Genomic DNA, 18,412 nt, shown 5'->3' with positions numbered 1-18,412 from the left:
AAATGAGATTTCAAAAATGGATTAGTAAGTCTTAGTAAGGCTTAAGTATTTAAGCCCAAAACAAAAGCCTTCCAAATTCCAGGTGAACTGAACACTATCACAAGATAAATTTAAGTTCAGTAAAGTTTTCAGCCATTGATACCAGCACTGGGCACCTAATGTTGACTTCTGGGTATTCTTCTGGTATAGTTCAGTTTAATCCGTGATGACCAGCTTGCTTGCCCAACAAGTGCCAAATATGGCACTTGATATGTGGCACAGATATGTGATCCAAACACTGCAGGTTTGGTATTGATCCAGTTATTTGTATGGCAAAACCACTCACAGCCTAAAAAGATGCAAGATTTAAGCACAGCAAAAAGAGTCAGCAAAGGCTGCTAAAATTGCCTAAAGCTTGTGCTGTAGTTTCATGGTGAAGATACATATTTATGATAGAGATGTGTGTCTTGATCTCCCTTAGATAGAGAAGACATCCAATACTCCTAAAGACCAGAGAGTTTCCAGTAGGCTCTCAGAGAGAACACTCCTAATTAGGGAAGCATAGGATATACATCCAGGTCTCATGTCATCCTCTTATTCATATAATAAGTTTATCAAAATAATTAAAAGTGTGATATTGAATTTAAATTATATGATTTTCTTCGCAATTCAACCTTAAGAGTAACTTGAATCAGTCTTTCTTACACGGCACACTGACCTGAAAGTTAGTAAATCTAGGAAGCAATGTTCAGAGGGAAATGGGTACTTTGTATATATAAAATTAAGGGCCTTAAACATAAATGCTGTTTGGATATAGTTCATGCTATCTATCTTTCTAAAAAAGTTGGGCACCCAACATCTGGCTTACCCTGAGCCTGTTGATTGATCTCCAGGCTTCCTTTACACTGGTTGTACAATTAATAAGAGCTATGATACTTAAAAGCTTAAGAAGTCTTTTTATTCAATTAAATTCTAAGGGCAAAACCTATTATTACTAATTATTAAAGCAGTACAAAGACAAGCTGTGGATAATGGGATTTTATAATGGTTCTGTCAAAAATTATGCATTACTGGCAAACAGTTACTTGATAGAATCAAGAAAAGAAACTGTTAATGTAATTCTTTAAAAATTATTCTATTTAAGGAATTTTAACCTGTAGGTCAAATCTTGGCCATCACTAACCCACTGAAATTGTTGTGTCACAGATCTACAGTTCAATATTAGATTCTTCCAGATGCTTCTCCTGTTAGCTCCATAGGTCTGTCATCAAAGTGTAATATTTGCAAAAGAGAATGTTTGGACTTTAAAAATGTTATTTTAAATTGGTGTCTTTTGCAAGCATACATGTTTTTTCACATCTTTTAATTTACTTGGATTACCTCTTTGGTAACACTTGCTTACTGAGAGGAACTGGCTACAAAAGGATTGCTGGGTCCTTTGTACCTGTTTGGAAGACTATGCCATCACCTGTACTATCATGTCAGTTACTAAAACCCAAGAATTGCTTAAGTTTAGGCCAATTAGCCTACTGTTTACAAATGAAGGAGTCTGTCTACAAGTTAAGGACAGACCAGCCAACAAATCTGTCCAGAATCTTGCAACTTTAAAAAAATGTTTCCAAGCAGATGCATATTCCCTCTCTTTCTAAAAGCCTTTGAATACAGGTTCAGCTGTATTTCTGTTTATGGAGAGCGATGAAAGACAGGAGCAATTTAAATTTAGGAACTGGCAAGATCTCAGTATCACTTTTTGGTCAGTGATATTGAAAAAGGTTGAGATGGTCAATCTGGTCATAATTGAGAAATATGCTCTCTAATTTTATTAAAGTTTCCATGGATTACTCTAAAGAGATTTAAAAGCAAATTTCCAGTGGCCTAGGAAACCTGAAGTCTCTAGCTTTTTCAAAGACTACTCTAGCATAGGCATAAGGAGAGGAAAACATTCTCCCTTAAATGCTAAGCTATTAACTGTTAAATATCTTAATTCAAAGGTATTTTACTTTCTGCAAGTAAAATGAGCTCTGGCAAACTTTATTGCAGTCCTGTAAGATATTATTTCCCCATGTGTCTGACATTGTGCTGAAGGTTATGTCCAGTAGCAAAGTCAGAAGATCAAAGTAGTTTTCTGAGCTTCAGTTGCTCAGTAAACCAAACCTGTAATGAAATGTTTGGCTGACAGAGGTGAGCTGTATTATGGCCCTGAGTTGTGGACAACTGACTGTGAAGTGTGTTGCCTTTGCACAGTAAGTCACTTCTTCTAGAAATTTGGTGACAAGCAATTGCAAATTGGTAAATTATAGATGGACACAGCTCTTTGATCATGTTTCAGTATTCTTAATCTGTGTTAATGATGCTTAATCCATCAGACATGAAATAAATTTCATTATAGTGCTGTTCCCATATTATAGAAAAAAAACCCAAGACAAACCAAATGAACAAACAAAACCTTAATGATGAAATTACAGAATCACAGAATTGTTCTGGCTGGAAAAGATCTTAAGGATCATGAAGTCCAATATTCAACCCACTCTACCAAGTCCACAATTAATATTCCTAAACACCACACCTCTTTTAAGCACCTCCAGGGCTGGCGATTCCACCATCTCCCTAGGCTACCTGTTCCAGTTAATTACCATTTTGGTGAGAGAGTTTCTTCTAATACCTAATCTAAAACTCCCTTGGAGAAACTTGAGACCATTTCCTCTTGTCCTGTTTCCTGTGACTAGGGAGAAGAGACCAACACGTACCTGACTACAACCTCCTTTCAGATAGCTGTAAAGAGCAAGAAGGTCTCCCTTCAGCCTCCTTTTCTCAAGACTAAACAGCCCCAGTCCCCTCAGATGATCCTCATAAGGTTTGTTCTCCAGACCCTTCACCAGGTCCATTGCTCTTCTCTGTACCTATTCCAGCACCTCAATGTCATCCTTGTAGCAAGGGGCCAATGCTGAGTACAGGGTGACACGCACTTCCCTAATCCTGCTGGACAGATTGTTGCTGATACAACCCAGGATGCCATTGGCCTTCTTGGACACCTGGACACATTGCTGGTTCATATTCAGCCAGGTGTCAATCAGCACCCCAGGTCCTTTCCCTGTGGGCAGCTTTACAGCCACTCTTCCCCAAGCCTGTAGCATTGCTTGGGGCTGTTGTGACCAAAATGTAGGGTGTGACACTTGGGTCTGTTGAATCTCATACAACTGGACTTGATCCATTGATCCATCTTGTCCAGGTCTTACTGCAGAGCCTTCCCACCCTCAAGCAGACCAAAACCACTTCCTCCAGCTTAGAACCACCTGCAAACTTACTGATAGTACGCTCAATCCTGTCAGCCACATCGTTGATAAAGATATTGAAGAAGACTGACCCCAAAAGTGAGCCCTGGGGAACATCACTTTTGACTGGACATTGACTGGATTTAACTTCCTTCACCACATCGCTTTGGGATGGGTAATCCAGCCAGGTTTTTACCCAGTGAAGTATACACCAGTCAAGGCCATAGGTAGCTAGCTTCTCTAGGAGAATGCTGTGAGATACCATGTCAAATGCTTTACTGAAGTCCAGGTAGGCAACATCCCTTTGATGTTGCCTCCCTTTGATGAGCCTTTCCTTCATCACTTTGTCATAGAAAGAGATCAGGTTGGTCAAGCAGGAACTGAAATAAAGCTATATGTCAATCTGAGCAAAAGAATGTTGAGGTGTTTGTTGAGATTTTCTCTCAGTCTGTGATTTATGGTGTGAAACCTTTGGATGCAATATCTTACATTACTATTGCTCCTTTTTCCACCCTTCCAATTCCATTCCCCTCCTTCATCTTCACCATGCAGTTTCCTCACTTCTGCCTCCAGAAATGTTCATGCAGTTGACCTCAAAAATTGATAACACTGGTGACCAAGCTTAAAAAACAGTCTTGGTATTGTTTTTAAAGATACTTTTTTGTTTGTTTTGTTTATATATATATATATATATATATGTCTCATTATACTTTTAAACCAGTTGTGCTCCCTTAACATCACATCCAGGCAACTAATTTGACTGGCACAAGTCAGCCACACAAGGCTAGGTCAGGGAAGAGCAATGAGTGTGGCAACACTGCTGTCTACTACTGTCACTGAAGAGTACAATTCATCCTTACATATTAAATATTGTAAAGGCTTGGAAAAGTCTTTTTGAGGCGTGCATGGCCTACAGCAATGCTGCAAAAAAGAATGAGGAATCATTTTGTCCTCAAAAATGAAGCAGATCTTTCTACCCTCATAGCAGTGTCAACCATGAGCTTCAAAGCTCTCATGGCCAGTTATATTACTAGATAGCAGATGTATTCATAAAAAGTCTCCTTCAGACATGTGAGCAGCTTGACTAACACCATATCTGCCCAATAAAATAGGTAATGTTTGAATATAGCTAAACCAAGACTGAATGAAGCCATTTGCACCTGCATCTGTCATAGAAATCTGCCATTGATGATTTCTTACATTGAATTAAATATTTGTATCTTAATTAAGACTTTTATCCCAAATATAACATTGTTGGAAAGTATCCAAATACAAATTACATTACTCCCTTTCTTCTACAATTTAATAGCTTTTGAACTTTTTCTTCATTGTGCATGTCTACTGTACAACCTTGCTTCTAACTGTACAGAGTCTCAGCTTGCCTCAAGGTATGTAGGTATGAGGTACAAAAGAAAGTAATTCTTTTTCATGTGATAAAAATGTAACCAAAGGAATTTTTTTCCCTACATTTTGGAAGAAGAATACATAAATAGGCCTAAATAGTTAGAAAACCACAGGCAGCAGAGTTCTAGTAATGCTTTTTAAGCATCAGTCTACAAGGAAATTCTAGCTTAAAAAGCTGTGGATTAGAATTTGCTTGCCCTGCCCACAGTCTGACTCCTTCTCAAATGCCAGCAGCAGTCAACACCTCGAGAAAGGATATTGTTCATAGCTCTATTCTAACATGTTATAGGGTTCTTGTGTTCTTCTGTATCTATGAACTGTATCATAGTATCAGACACTGCTATTATTACTTAATTGAATTTTCCATTTGCTTTAAGCACGAGGTTACAAGACAATGTACAACGCAACATCAGGTCTTTTTTATTGTTGTATGTTGGTTTGGTTTTTCTCCCCCTTTCTTATTTTACTGTTTTTTTTTCACCTTTTCTGTTTTTTGTTACCTTTTCCTGATGCTGAGTTAGCGAGCCTATGTATATATCCTTAAGTCGCAACGTCTGGGGGTTACTTTCTCAGGATTTGACACCTCTGAGACATTTCTTTTGTGTCAGTGATCGAGTAATTAACAGAGAACTACGCAGATACCTTAAACCCGGTTTATATTATGCTGTAGCCTTGCTGTTACGCAAATATTGCTTACCAATTGTTAAACTTGACTCCGTTCCTCGACTCCCCGCTCCTCCCCAGCCCCGGGGCCCACCCGGCCTCGGACGTTAAAAGCCAGGGGTCACGAGGAAAACCGTTGCTGGGAAACGGACGCACCGCGCGCCGGAGGCGGAGCTTGGAGGGGCAGCCCCGCCCCCCAGCGCCGCGCTGCGGCTCCGCTCCCCCCGCCCGCCAATCGCCACCTCGCTCCGAGCCGGGAGGCGGCAGCGGTGCCGCGGCTCCCCGCGCTGATTGGCCGCCGCCGGCAGCGCGTCAGCCGGGAGGCAGGGAGCGCTCGGATTGGCTGGGAGGTAGAGGTGAGTCGGGGGCTGGTTGGCTCGCCCCTGTCACGTGGTGCTGGTGGGGCCGTGACGCCCGCGGCGGCGGAGGGCTCGGCTTGTCAGGTAGGTACCGTGCGCCGCGCCGCCGCCGCCGCTGCCCGCGCCCCGGGAACGGCACCCGGGTCGGGGGTGGCGGCCGCCTCCGCCCGTTACCGTTTCCTGCCTGACCGCCCGCCCAGCCAGCTGGCAGGCGGTGCGGGGGAGGCGGGTAGGCCCCGCGCGGGGATTTACCTGCGGGCGAAAGGGGCAGGGCGCGCACCGGCGCCGCTCTCCGTTTCCTCGGAGGGGGCGGTGGCATCCGGCGGCTTCCCGCGGCCGCGGCGCGGGGAGACACCGGGGGCGCCTCTAGCCCGGCGGCGGCTCCGCCCTGGCGGGGCAGGCAGCGAGGAGGGTGCGGATCTCCGCCCCCGGAGCTGCCATCGGCCCGGGGCTCGGGGCACTGCGCGGGCTCTAGAGGGCGAAGGGAGGAAGAGGACTGAGGCGTTCCGGCGCCTGTCTGCCCCGGTGCCCGGCGTGTCTGTTCCCCCTCCTATGCTCCGGCTGCGTCACGGCGTGCTGACCGGGCTCTAGCTGGCAAGAGTAGCGCAGGGCGTGCTGACTGCTGCGTGAAACTCCTGTTACGTGTTGTGCTCCCCGCTCATCCCACCCAAATAAATCCAACCCCTCTGGTTGTGTTGTGTTCGCTGTGTTACTTGGGGGTTGTTGGTTTGGGGTTTTTTTGGGTTTTTTCCTCCCCCCCGCTCCCCCCTGCCCCCTCACAATGATGCAAAACTTAGCGACTTTCTTATCTTCTATATTACATTTAGAGCCTGCATAGATAAGTCTTTCTTAGTGCTATTGTTCTGGCTTTTTTTTTTTTATATGCTTTTTTATGCTTTTTGTGTTCCTGGGCTTGGTATTTCCAGGCTTCCTAAATATTGACATACTTGGTATTTGAGAATGAGATACATGCAAGGGCGTTGAACAACCACTTTTGTGTTGGAGTATGTTTCTGGTTTGTTTGGATGGGCATACGCCCTAGGAAGTGACACATCCATGTGAACACCTATTAGGTTTTGTTACACATAGTTGGCTTTATTACACAAGCCGTCTCCTCTTCGTTTACAAGAAAGGGCGGTGATTTTCAAATAGTTGTTTTTAATTTTCCCCACTTTGTAACAAACCTGCACAAAGTGGTTGTGATCCCAGACTGTGTTTTCATGGTTTTTGGCAGTTTGCAATGTAAAAAAAAGACTATCTGAAACCTTTTGACCAGAATACTTTGCAGTTAATTGGGTCTAGTAAGTGTACAATAAAGTGGTGACTGATACAGTTACTTTATGTGCTGGTCTTTGAAAGGTGGAATGCTTGTATTTCTAACCTGCTCATAGGCAAAGCAAGTTGTAAATGATGATTATTGTTATAGGTTGAGTTACAGTAATGATTATTGTTAGTGAGACAAAAGTACATTCCCTCTTTTTTATAAATTCTTTTTTATGCATTGAAGCAAATTGTCCATACTGTTACAACTTTAAAATACACACATGTAGAACTTCTAACTGCGGAAGAGTTGAGCTTTGAGTATATTTATTTGAAGGAAAAGACCAGGTCTTGTATGTACAAGGTTACTTTTTAACTGAGGAAAAAGCTCCGTTATCCACGACCAAGATCCTTTCCTACACTGTGGCTTCATGTCACCACTGAATCTTTCTAATAAAGGTTCTTCTTCAGGTGGTGTTTGGATTATCTAAGGTATCAGTCATGTGGAATTAATTCTGAGGAGACATCAAGTGAAGACAGGCTGAGGATGGGACAGGAGGATTTTAAAGTAAAGTGATATGAATTAAGTCAGGTATTTGTTAAGAGTGGTAAAGAAGTAACATTTGCTTCACTGGACTAAAGAGATTAAACATGGGAAGGCAGGATTCAGCCACGGGGTGTTGCCCTGCAGCTGGGTAAGGTGGGATGTATTTTCATACTTAAGAATGTTCAGTTTACTTCTTCCTGCAATAGAAAGGAGAGGTGCTTTGCTGATACAAAGCAGGTTTACGCTAAACGTGAATGTGGGGCCAGCGTCTGGCGGTCTGTTCCTTTTCTGTGCAGAGACACTCACCCCTCCCTCCCCCCCCCCCCCCCCCCTTTTCTTGCCCGGCTTGACCGCTCCGTTTTCTGCCGCTTCTGGGTGTTCTTTCAGCAGGGAAGCAGCAGTGTGAAGGAAGGTATTTTGCCGTGTAAGCCTGAAGGGGGAGAAAGCTGGCAGCAAGCCCGGAGCTCTATATAAGGAGATGAGCTAGCAGGATGAGGTCATTACTTCACAGGGAGGAGGTTTTTTTTTTTTTGCAGGGTGTGGGAAGTGGGTCTAGGGAAAGGAAAGGGGATTCTTTTACTTGAGGGGGAGGAGGAGCAGCAAGAGAAGGCAGGAAACCCTAAGTTCATTCCATCAGGAAGTAAACTGTATTTATACTCCTATCTTAAAACTATCCACTTAGTACTGTATTAATTATGGTGTTGATGTATTTGCCTTATAAAGATGGATTTTGAAAGCTTAGTAGAGAATTTTATTATACAGTAGAGATAGTCTTGAAATTGTTGAGTATTCACCATTTTATTGGAGAGTTCAGGGGTTTAAAAATGTAAATTCACAGCAAGTTTTTTCTGTATGACATTTGCATTGGGTTACTAGCATTTCTCTAAAAAGATGTAGTGAATCAGGAATTTGTAGCTTTGTTTCCAGGACTTGAGAGAAGATAGGTGCCTTTAAATTTTTTTTAATTTTTTTTTTCCCCCTAGAGCTACATGTAAAGTCATGTACTCTGCAAGAAAAGTTTTGGAAATGGTTCTTAAAAAGTAGCAGAGGTGCTTCTAAAATGGCTTTTTGTGTGCATATGTTGTGGAGTTTTTTTATTTTTTTATTTTTAGATCAATCTCATGGACTGGGGGATTCTGATTGCTGATATCTCAAAACATGAAATATTTTCTAATTCTTCCTGCAAGTTTAAATGCAGGGTTCAGCTTGGTTTAGAGCATAATGATTCTAAAGAAACAGGGATTGTCCATTCCTGTGTGTTTCCATGGTGGTGTTAAAGAAAAATTAAATCCTTATAAATTAAGACTTAATGTTGTTGTTAATTAAAGTGAGTGAATTGTACTTACTTAACATCATTGTACTTTGGATCTCGGGTTAGTGCTTGCTCTTTAGTCACCGGCTTCCTGTGAATTAATGGCTTTCTACACTAGAGGGAAAATACCAAATGGTTTAACCATATACAATTTCAAACTTTCTTTCCCACATCTGAGGTTGTTACCAATCAGATTGTGACACACAAATGAGCAGTGGAGCAGTGTGTAGCGGCAGCTCTCCATACTTATAACTGGATGGTGGTTCAGTGGCTGTTTTCTGGCCACTTGCAGAGGTTTGTCAGAATTTCTGGTCTTTGAAATGTATTAGTCAGCTTGTTAGACACAGCTGTCTCTCTGGCTGCTTATTCTTGGTCTCTGTTGTGAACTTTGCAAGCTGCGTGAAGTTGAGCAAAGTCAAGTGCAAAGTTCTGCACCTGGGTCAGGGCAATCCCATGTATGAATACAGGTTGGGAGGAGAAAGGATTGAAGACTGCCCTGAAGATAGTGGACCAGAGGCTTAACATGAGCTGTCAATGTGTGTTTGCAGTCCAGAAAGAGAATTGTGTCCTGGGCTGCATCAAAAGAAGCACAGACAAGGAAATCAAGAGAGGTGATTCTCCCCCTCTGCTCTGCTCTTGTGAGACCCCACCTGAAGTACTGAGTCCAGTTCTGGAGTCCCCAACATAGGAAGAATATAGAGCTCCTCGAGTGTGTCCAGAGGAGAGACACAAAAATGATCAGAGGGCTGGAGCACCTCCCCTGTGAAGACAGACTGAGGAAGTTGGGGTTGTTCAGCCTGGAGAAAAGGAGGCTCTGAGGTGACCTTATAGCAACCTTCCAATATCTGAAGGGGGCCTCTAAGAAATCTGGGGTAGGGCTTTCCACACAGGTGTGTAGGCAATATCTTAAACCTCAAAGAAGGGAGATTTAGGTTAGACATTAGGAAATATTTTACTATGAGGATAGTAAGACACTGGCACAGGTTGCCCAAGGAGGTTGTGTTTGCAACCTCCTTGAAGATTTCCCTAGAAGATTTCACGATTAGGCTGGATGTTGGTCTTGAGCAACCTGATCTAGTGGTAGGTCCTTGCCCATGGCAGGAGGGTTGGAATTAGATGATCTTTATAGTCCTTTCCAACCCTAGCCATTCTAGGATTCTATAAATTTGCATCTTGAGCAGCAAAGGTATTTTGTTAGGTTTTCTGATATGAGTCTTGCCTTTATGTTGTTGGTAGCCTGAACATGGAGTAACAGCAGTAGCTGTGTTCTGTGAGACATTTCTGTGATGTAGCTCTCTATGAAGTTGCTAATGTGAAACTTTAAAATCTTAAGGGATAATAAAAAACATACTCTTGATTTCTCCTTTAGGTATGCTTGCACAAAACTGTAGTTAATTTTGAACCCAGCCTTATTAATTGCTAATAATGAAATTAATGAATAATTACGTATGTTTATTAGGTATTAGGCATTTTTCAGTATTGTATTTAAATCTTGGTTTAAAGATAGTCCTTTTGCAAACTGTCTTATAATTGTCATAATTTGATCTTAGATTGCGACAACATTTTTTCTTTGTATGGTTTTGGAAGCAATTTATTTTAACACAGGGAGCTGAGACAAGAAGTTAAGCTTAGCATCAAAATAAATTACAATAATTCAGACCAAATCAGAAACCAATTGCCTTGACAGGCAACCTGTGAGAAGTTTGTGAATTGTGATATGTGATGTATGCACTCTTTGCCAGAGGCAGAAACAAAATCCATAACTGTATTAAAGTGCATTAATCATAAGCCCTTTATTCTCTGAAACTGCCTGTTCAGCAGCTGGGAGACATACAGCTACTGCAAGGAGCATAGTAAGAGTCCTGAAGGTAAGCCCCACTGACAGAAGGCTGAATTGTCCTCAGAGCACACCATTCTCTGTAATAAATGAATCAGGGATTTTCAGAGAAAAGCACTGTTGTAATAATTACACAGTCATGTAATGCATTTTTCAGAGAGGGTGGAAATTAGGTTTTCAGCCTCAATTTGTGTGTGAATCCTTGATTTTCGCTCTTGATTTGTCATCTCTTCTTGTGCCTGTCTTTTTTCATTTAAAAAAAATAGAAAACCTTATTTCATGTGTTGGTAGCATATTGGGACTCAACATGATTGTTCACCATCACATTTATAGTATTTGCTGTTTGAGCTGAGAACAACAGTTATAAGTAATTTTTCTCAGTAAAAACAGGCCCGAGTGAGAAAGAGCAGATTTAATGCTTGTTTATTAAATGCATGAATAATTTTGTTGACTGCTTGTTTCTGCAGTGCTCAGAGAAATAACAATAATAATGGATCAGTCGTTGGAGGTTGTTAGCCATTGGGTTAGTAAATCACAAGCTTCACTGGTTGTGAACCTATAAACTAGTAAGAGTAAGGCTATTAAGATAAAATTTCTTAATCATTGAATACATAAAGCTTGCCCTACCTGCTATTCAATGGTGTAAGTTAGAATCTGTTTAGTGTAGCATGCTCTCGCAGTGTTTATTAAAATGCAGTTTTTGTGAATTATGCAAAAGCTTTCTTTCATGTTTTGGGTTTCTTTCGAATAGCATCTGACTTCCATGTGGCTTCTGCTTTGAAATGTTCATGAATGTAAACCAGCACGCCATGGTATTTGTTCAGGAATTTTGGATAAAGGCTGCAGTGAAGTGATTAGGTTTTAAAAATATGACAGCTTCTGCACTGTAAATAATTTTTTTTTAAAAGAATTGTGCTATCCTTTCACCAAAATGTTGTGATAAATGGGTTTGAAGCCAGTTTTAAGGAAAATAAACAAGCACTGGAGGACCTTTTCACTGTTAAAGAGATGCAAAGCATGGAATAATAAAAATATGCACTTTTGTATTTTTGGCATGCATGTATTTGTTTTACATCAATGCAGTGAATGTTGTATTTTCTCCTAAGGAGAATATATTTTCCTTAATTTCAGCAATGTTGCTGTTTACCCAGTACAGCAGATGTGATAACCAAAGTTCACTTTACAAAAGGAAGTGCCTGATTGGCCAAACAAAGAAAATATAAGCAGTTGAAGTGTACAGCAGAAAAGAACAGAGGGCTTTAAAGAGCTAAAGGTCTGTAGCAAAGAGAGAGAAAGACCTTTTAATACCCAGTTCTGCCTTTTGGGTTAGGAGAAATTGGATTGCAAGTGTGTTAAGTAGATCTGAAGCTGCTGTTTTTTAACAAATGTAATTGACATCTAAAGAATGTAATTTATCTAATTATTTTTTAATGAGGAGGTAATTACAGAAATCCTTATTGAGCTCAAAGTCTCAATTTCATTCAGTCTTTGTCTTTCTCCTCAGCTTCTTCATTTTCCATGCTGTGTGCCTTTTAACTCTTTTCCTGGAGTCAGCTGGTATTATCTGAAAGGAAACCTGCCCACGACTGGCAGGATTGTTTTTTCCTGGCTCTGCTCCAGCCACAATATGGATGCACACTGCAGCAGATTTGTGTGCTATGCACAGCAGGCTGCCAGGGTATCTTATGTCTTCTCAAACCTAAGGTTTCATGGGTCCACAAAGCATGCAGTGCATACTTGGCCTATCATGCTGATAAAACATCTTTCTGACAGACTGTGACATAGTTAACTTTTCTTGTTCTGTAGTATTTCATCACCAAAGTCCCCACAGTCAGACGTGGGGAGCTTGGTGGAGGTGTAGGTATTTGCAACGTGATTATGGTTAGTCTGCTTTCAGTGGGTGTGAGATGCCATTTCGAAAGCAGTGAACGAGCAAGTAGTTGTTAATATTTGACTCTTACAATAGGATGGCTTGTGTCCCCCTACAGAATTTTTCTCAAAGATGAGATTTTGGGTTTAAAGATGCTATCAGTCAAATTCCCTTCAACTGCCTCAGAATGCAGCAAGGCAAGAATTGGAGGGACCCAACTAGTATTTGCCTACAATACAAAGATTTTGCAATAAAAATTATTTAGGCTGAATCCTATATGTACAAATAATGTGAAGAATGTGTGGAGTCCAAGCATATTTTTTGCTTATGTGCCCTTCAGTACCATTTTTTTCCGGAGACCTGGGTTAAACATCTGCAACTTCTAACTGTTTATTTGTAATATCTCATAATTAAAGCTTCATCCATTTATACATTTTCAAATATGGATAATACCTTGGAGAACAAGTGTCTTTTCTAACTGAGAGGCCTGATGATACCCAAACACAATTGATTGATCAAGAGGAGATAGGATAGGTTTCTTCATGCACCATGGTAAGTTTACCCTGGTATATATTTGTAAAATGTACATATTAAAATTTGTTAAGTACTTCAAGTTTTTAAGAAGATAAAAATGCGTAGTTCAATCATCTGTCTCTCTGGTGATTCTGCCTTTAGAGTGAGAGTAATGGCATCCCATTGAACAGAATTATCATTGTAAACAGCAAACAAAAGACTTGAGGTAACAGCTTTCATTAATCACATGGTATTTATATTTGCTGCAGTGTGGCATTCTGGAATATCTGCTGTTGGGAATTGACAGGACTCTATTCCTAATGGACCTGTGTCCCTTCTGGGCTCATTTTCTGTGCAGAATATTGTGTAATTGAACTATATTAAATGTGATGTAATGGTGCCAAGGAGTTAGGTGACCTCAAGAAGACTGAATGAACAGTGACTTAACTAAGTGGAGGGTTTAATGAACCAAAAGGATATAATTAGCTTAATGAAGGAGGAAAGAAGCAGGAACACCCTGATTGCTCTTTGAAATTCTCTTTGAAAAGAGCAGTAAATACTTGGAATTTGTGATTGTGTTTCTCTCGACACCAGTACTGTCATATATTACAGATTAATGGCAGATTTTAATCTAATAGTTTTCATTGCAGTGAGAAATTCCAGCTGATGTTGAACCATAGGAAGAAATTAAACTGTCTCTAGACTTCTAAAAGTATTTTGCATCCTGTCTATATCTGTGTGTATTTTCCATGGATGTCTTTAAATCTCAAGTGGTGATACAGGGCTTCTGTAAGAAGCTTCTAAGCAATATCCTGGATTTTTAAGTTGAAATGTGTAATGACAGCCACTAGCAGAGTTTTGGGACCTGAAATATTCCAGAGGAGGAGTCTTACATGCTGTTTTTAAATTATAAGACACCCTCAGTATGGTCTTAGTATTCTTCTCTGTCTTTGCTGAACACGTACTTCAGTAGGTGGACTCAGGACTGACAGATTGGGTTTGGGATTTTTATTTTTGTGTGTGTGTGAGTTCATTCTCACTTGCCATGTATTTATCTCAAGGCAGATGGATATCAATATATGAAATGTTTCCTTCAGAAATGTGGGTTTTTTCCAAATAAGGAAGTCTGCTTCCTACTTTTGAACGAGAGAAGGTGGCATCTAATTGAATGAAATAAATCAGCAAAGAAATAGGTCAATGTAAGCTAACTCATTAGTCAACAAGTTCATTGTGTTTTAATTTCAGTGTTGACTCTTGTGGCCACTTTTCCTAGCAGTTGTTTCCATCTTCAGTATTCATCTAAGACATCTCTTGAAAATGCTATACTTCAGTTGTCTTTTGTTGCTCTTCTTTGTTCAAGAGTTTCTTTGATACACTGTATAATATACACGTTAAAACAAGTCTGAATCACTAATGTGTGTATTTAGTTTATTTCAATTTTTAGCCAACTTTCAGTCATCTTAGCATTGTATGTTTCCTTGTAATTCTAGAACAGTCTTGTCCTGGTGGAACTTATGACAGGGTTGGAGATACTGGAGTGCAGTGTCTGCCACTTAAGAATAATTCTTATCAGTTTTATTTTGCTCAGTCCATTTCTTAGTTTGAGCTATAGTCTGGAGATAGATGTTGAAGCACTGGAGAATTGAAAGTTGAGTGGAGATTTGTTGATGGGTACTCTGAAGCTAGGCTTTCTTTTGGCTTCCTTGCAGCCTGGAACTCAGGTAGAATTTAATTCCTTGAAAAATACAGGAAGTAAAGCTTACTTTATTTATAAGTACATAGAAGGTGGCAAGAAACTAGGTGCATGTACCCTCTGAAATCAGTGTGTGTCTGTCTGTTGTTCTGTATTTGACACTGCCTTTTTCAATGTTAACAAGAGCACAGCACTGAGTCCTGAGTCACAGTGTCAGTGTGCGACTTGTGGCACCCAGCATAGCTCTACTCTTCCTAACCTGTTGCTGCTTTCACTCTCTTGTACTGGTTTGCTTGGTGAGATTCAGTCTCCAGCATCTGCCATGCTATTTACCTGTAACTGAAAGGTAGAAACTTACACAAGATGGAAGCAAAACTGGCTGAGTAACTGTTCCTAAAGAGAGTGCTTATTTCATGGTTCAGTACTTAATGTCTGCTCTTGCCCTGTCGAGCTTTTCACAGGAGGCCTGAGATGGGAAAAGGTTTTCTGAGGAAGTTTTCAGGCCGTGGGGAGTTGGGAAAAACTGTAATGTGTGGTGGAGATTGAAATGACTGTGTACAGCAGTACTGGCAAATGTGAGATCTTCTGGAACAAAGTAAGGTGTTAGACTTCATGGGTACAGGATGCAGGAAGGAAGAAGATAAGGTGCAGTTCTGTAGAAATGGACCTGGATTTTTTAATTTGTGAACTAAGGGCACGATACTATGCTGTTGGGAAGCAGTTAAAGCACTCAGGCAGGAGCTCAAAAATAATTTGAAGTAATGTCTTCAGTCTTGTCAGAGTTGATGGGTTCTACAATACGCCACTATTTTAGTTTCTGAACTCTTGAGTGAGGTGGGGACCAATTGGAGGGTGTTCAGAGGACAGCAGCAGTCTAGAAAATTATTTAAAATGAAAAATGGAAAAAATTAGAATGGCTTAGTCAAAAAGTAGGATAATTCAGTTGCAAAGAAGTGGGTAGTCTTGCTATTCCTCAGTCATGAGGTGGGGAAGTTTAGTCACTGAGAAACTTTTTTCTTGTGCTAGAGGGAATACTAAAGCAGATAGCCTGGGAAAACCAAGTCTTGACAAAAATCCTTTTGCCATTGGTAGGGATAAGGTTTTTTTTGGTGGAAGGGGAAAGAATTAGGGGATGTCTTTATGTCTTTGTGTCTTTAGCCTAGTGGCTAAATGATTGTTGGAGACTTACTTCCATCACATTTATTACTACCATTTGGACATGTGAAAATTATTCAGAAAATAAAGATTTTGCATATATATGAAAAAAAAAAAGAAATAAAGGAAATGTCTCTTGAAATTCTAGGCAGAAGACCTGAGTGTTGTTTTCTTTCTGGGCTTTTATGCTTTGTTTTGATTTTGGCTTTATTTGTTTGTTTGTTTAAATCCTATTCATTGATGGAGTTCACTGCTTCTTATTTGCATGTATTTTTAATAAGATCACAGCTGCCAGAGCTGCTAAGGAAAACTGGTCTTTAAACAGCTGCAAGGGAAGGAGAATGAGAATGCACTGTATGAAGATGTTTGTGTGTGACCCAGTGAAGTCTGTCTAGCTCAGTACTTGCGTCTATCAGGTAAGAAGGAGCCATAGGCACAACTATGGAGTAACAGTCCCTGTCCTGCTTTTGCAATTTAGAGACATCTTGAGATGGAAGTTCTGCTGTTTAAGACGTCTGGTTTTTAAATGAATTTTTATAATAGTTTCTGAACCTGTTTTTTTTCTTGATCTCAAAAATGCCTCTAGGGATTGAGTTCTCTCATTCAGTTATTTACTAGGCAAAGAAATACTTAAAGAGCAAATTTATAATTTTTTGTTTGATCTTCCCAATTTCTTTTTGGAAGCACTTCAGCATCTGACATCCCGTATGACTTTGTACTGTCATGATTGTTATATTGAGTGCTTTGATCTGACACCCTGTCACATTTTTCTTGTTTTGCAAGCTAACAAAATTGTTCTTTATGCAGAAGCTGCTCCATACTCATTATTACCTATACTTTCTGGTACTTTATGTTCTTCATGAGACAGAATAATTTGAACACCATTAAGGTATCAGCAGTGAAAGAATATCGTATATTCTGTCTTCATTTAAAAAAAACAAAACAAAAAAGTCTAATATTCTGACCACTTCAAAGCACTGAACAAATGTTTTTGAAGAAGTATGTTCAGAGAGTACGCAGATCTTTTTCAGGCAGTGGCATTAAACAACCTTGAGTTCTCTGTCCGAATGTGTTACGTTTGCATTTACTGACATGTGATTTCATCTGTGGTTTTTATATGCTTGGTTCCTCAGTATTCTGTGGTTCTTATGGAAATTTTTTAATAATCTGCCAGTTTGGTTTGCTCATGATAATTTTAATTTGCAAACTTTATCACAGATGATATGTGAAATGACAGATATGCAGGTGAACATGCTAAGCAGCAGTCCAAGTCCTGGCACAGATTCTGGTGAGGCTGCTGACTCCCCTGTGTCTTAAATCTTATCCTGCAAAGTCTTCACTTCTGTAACACATTCCTGTAAGAGACATCAGCATAATGATCTCTGAGGTCCCTTCCAACCTAAGGCATTCTATGATTCTATGAAACATCTTTTAAGTCTTTAGTACACTACCACTTCCAACACCTTTATTCCATGGATCCATGGTGCCTCAAGGAAGGCAATTTGTGAAGCATGACTTTTCTCTATGAAATCTGCATTGGTTTTTTTCTCCCTATTATTCCAATCTACAAATTTTTTGTTGCCCAGTACGATCTTTGTAGTGCTTCTCCTGATTGCCTTGTCAAGCTTTGAAAAAATCTGATATATTTTCCACTCTTCATTCCTCTTTACTTAGATTATTTTAAACCTAAGTTTTTGCAAAATCACTAGTTTGGCAATTTCATATTTGATGCTTTAACACGTCAGCTGACTAATATCTGTCTCTGATAAATTCTTACCAATATTTTCATATTTTTAAATGTTACTCTGATGCCTAATTTTGAGGAAATGTCAAATATCCCCAGGTTAAACAGAATCTGGTGTGAGATTAGCTTTGGCTGTCTCAGCAGTGCTTTCAGAAACAACAGGTTTTCTGGATTTCCTATTTTTTCTGCTTTATCCTTATTTTCTTTTTTTTAATGTTTCCATTATCTAGAATTCTGTTGCGTTGTAACTCATAGATTCTACTATGTTGGAGCAAAGAAAGAGCAACAGCAATTTTGCAGCCTTTCATTGTTCTCTTACTGATGGCTGCGTTTTATTATACTCCCCTGTACTAGCTAGTATACACCTATCAATTAGACTAGTATTGGACTTGAATTGCCAGTTTAAAATTCTATTAATGATGTGTATGCAGATGAAAATACGTTCATAAATAAAAGTTGGTAGTAACTGAAATTCAGGAGACAAAGCCATTTTTTCATTTTTAAATTGACAAACAAAATTCTCTATTCTAACTATCATGATGGAGTAGTTCTTTAAAAAAAAAATAAAATATTTTTGTCTGTGTTGAGAGCTGAAGATAGAGCTTGTCTGTGTTTAAGTGGCTCCAATGTGTTGCTTCATTTAATAAATGAAAATTTCACGTACAGATTTTTAACATCTGCCTGAAATCTGAATGTGCCCAGGTGCTGGTGGTAGCATATGTTATAATTTTATGAGTCCCATGTGAACCAGGAAAGGAGTTAAAAATAGTGTTCCTGTCCAGTGATATTCTGACATTTCCAGCT

At 39.9% G+C, this 18,412-nt stretch overlaps 1 protein-coding gene across 1 annotated transcript in view; it reads left to right on the top strand.

The window, feature by feature from the left end:
• The first annotated feature begins 5,698 nt into the window (after nucleotides 1-5,698).
• The window catches only part of FER (FER tyrosine kinase), a 105,217-nt gene continuing 92,503 nt past the window's right edge, over nucleotides 5,699-18,412 (top strand). The window contains exon 1 of the mRNA XM_030466772.1: nucleotides 5,699-5,761. The gene's annotated coding sequence lies outside the window, so the exon portion shown is untranslated. The remainder of the gene's footprint in view (nucleotides 5,762-18,412) is intronic.

Source organism: Calypte anna, chromosome Z, assembly GCF_003957555.1.
Source record: "Calypte anna isolate BGI_N300 chromosome Z, bCalAnn1_v1.p, whole genome shotgun sequence".
NCBI lineage: Eukaryota > Metazoa > Chordata > Aves > Apodiformes > Trochilidae > Calypte > Calypte anna.
Note: the sequence above shows the minus strand (reverse complement) of the source record. Positions and strands in the feature narration are given on the sequence as shown.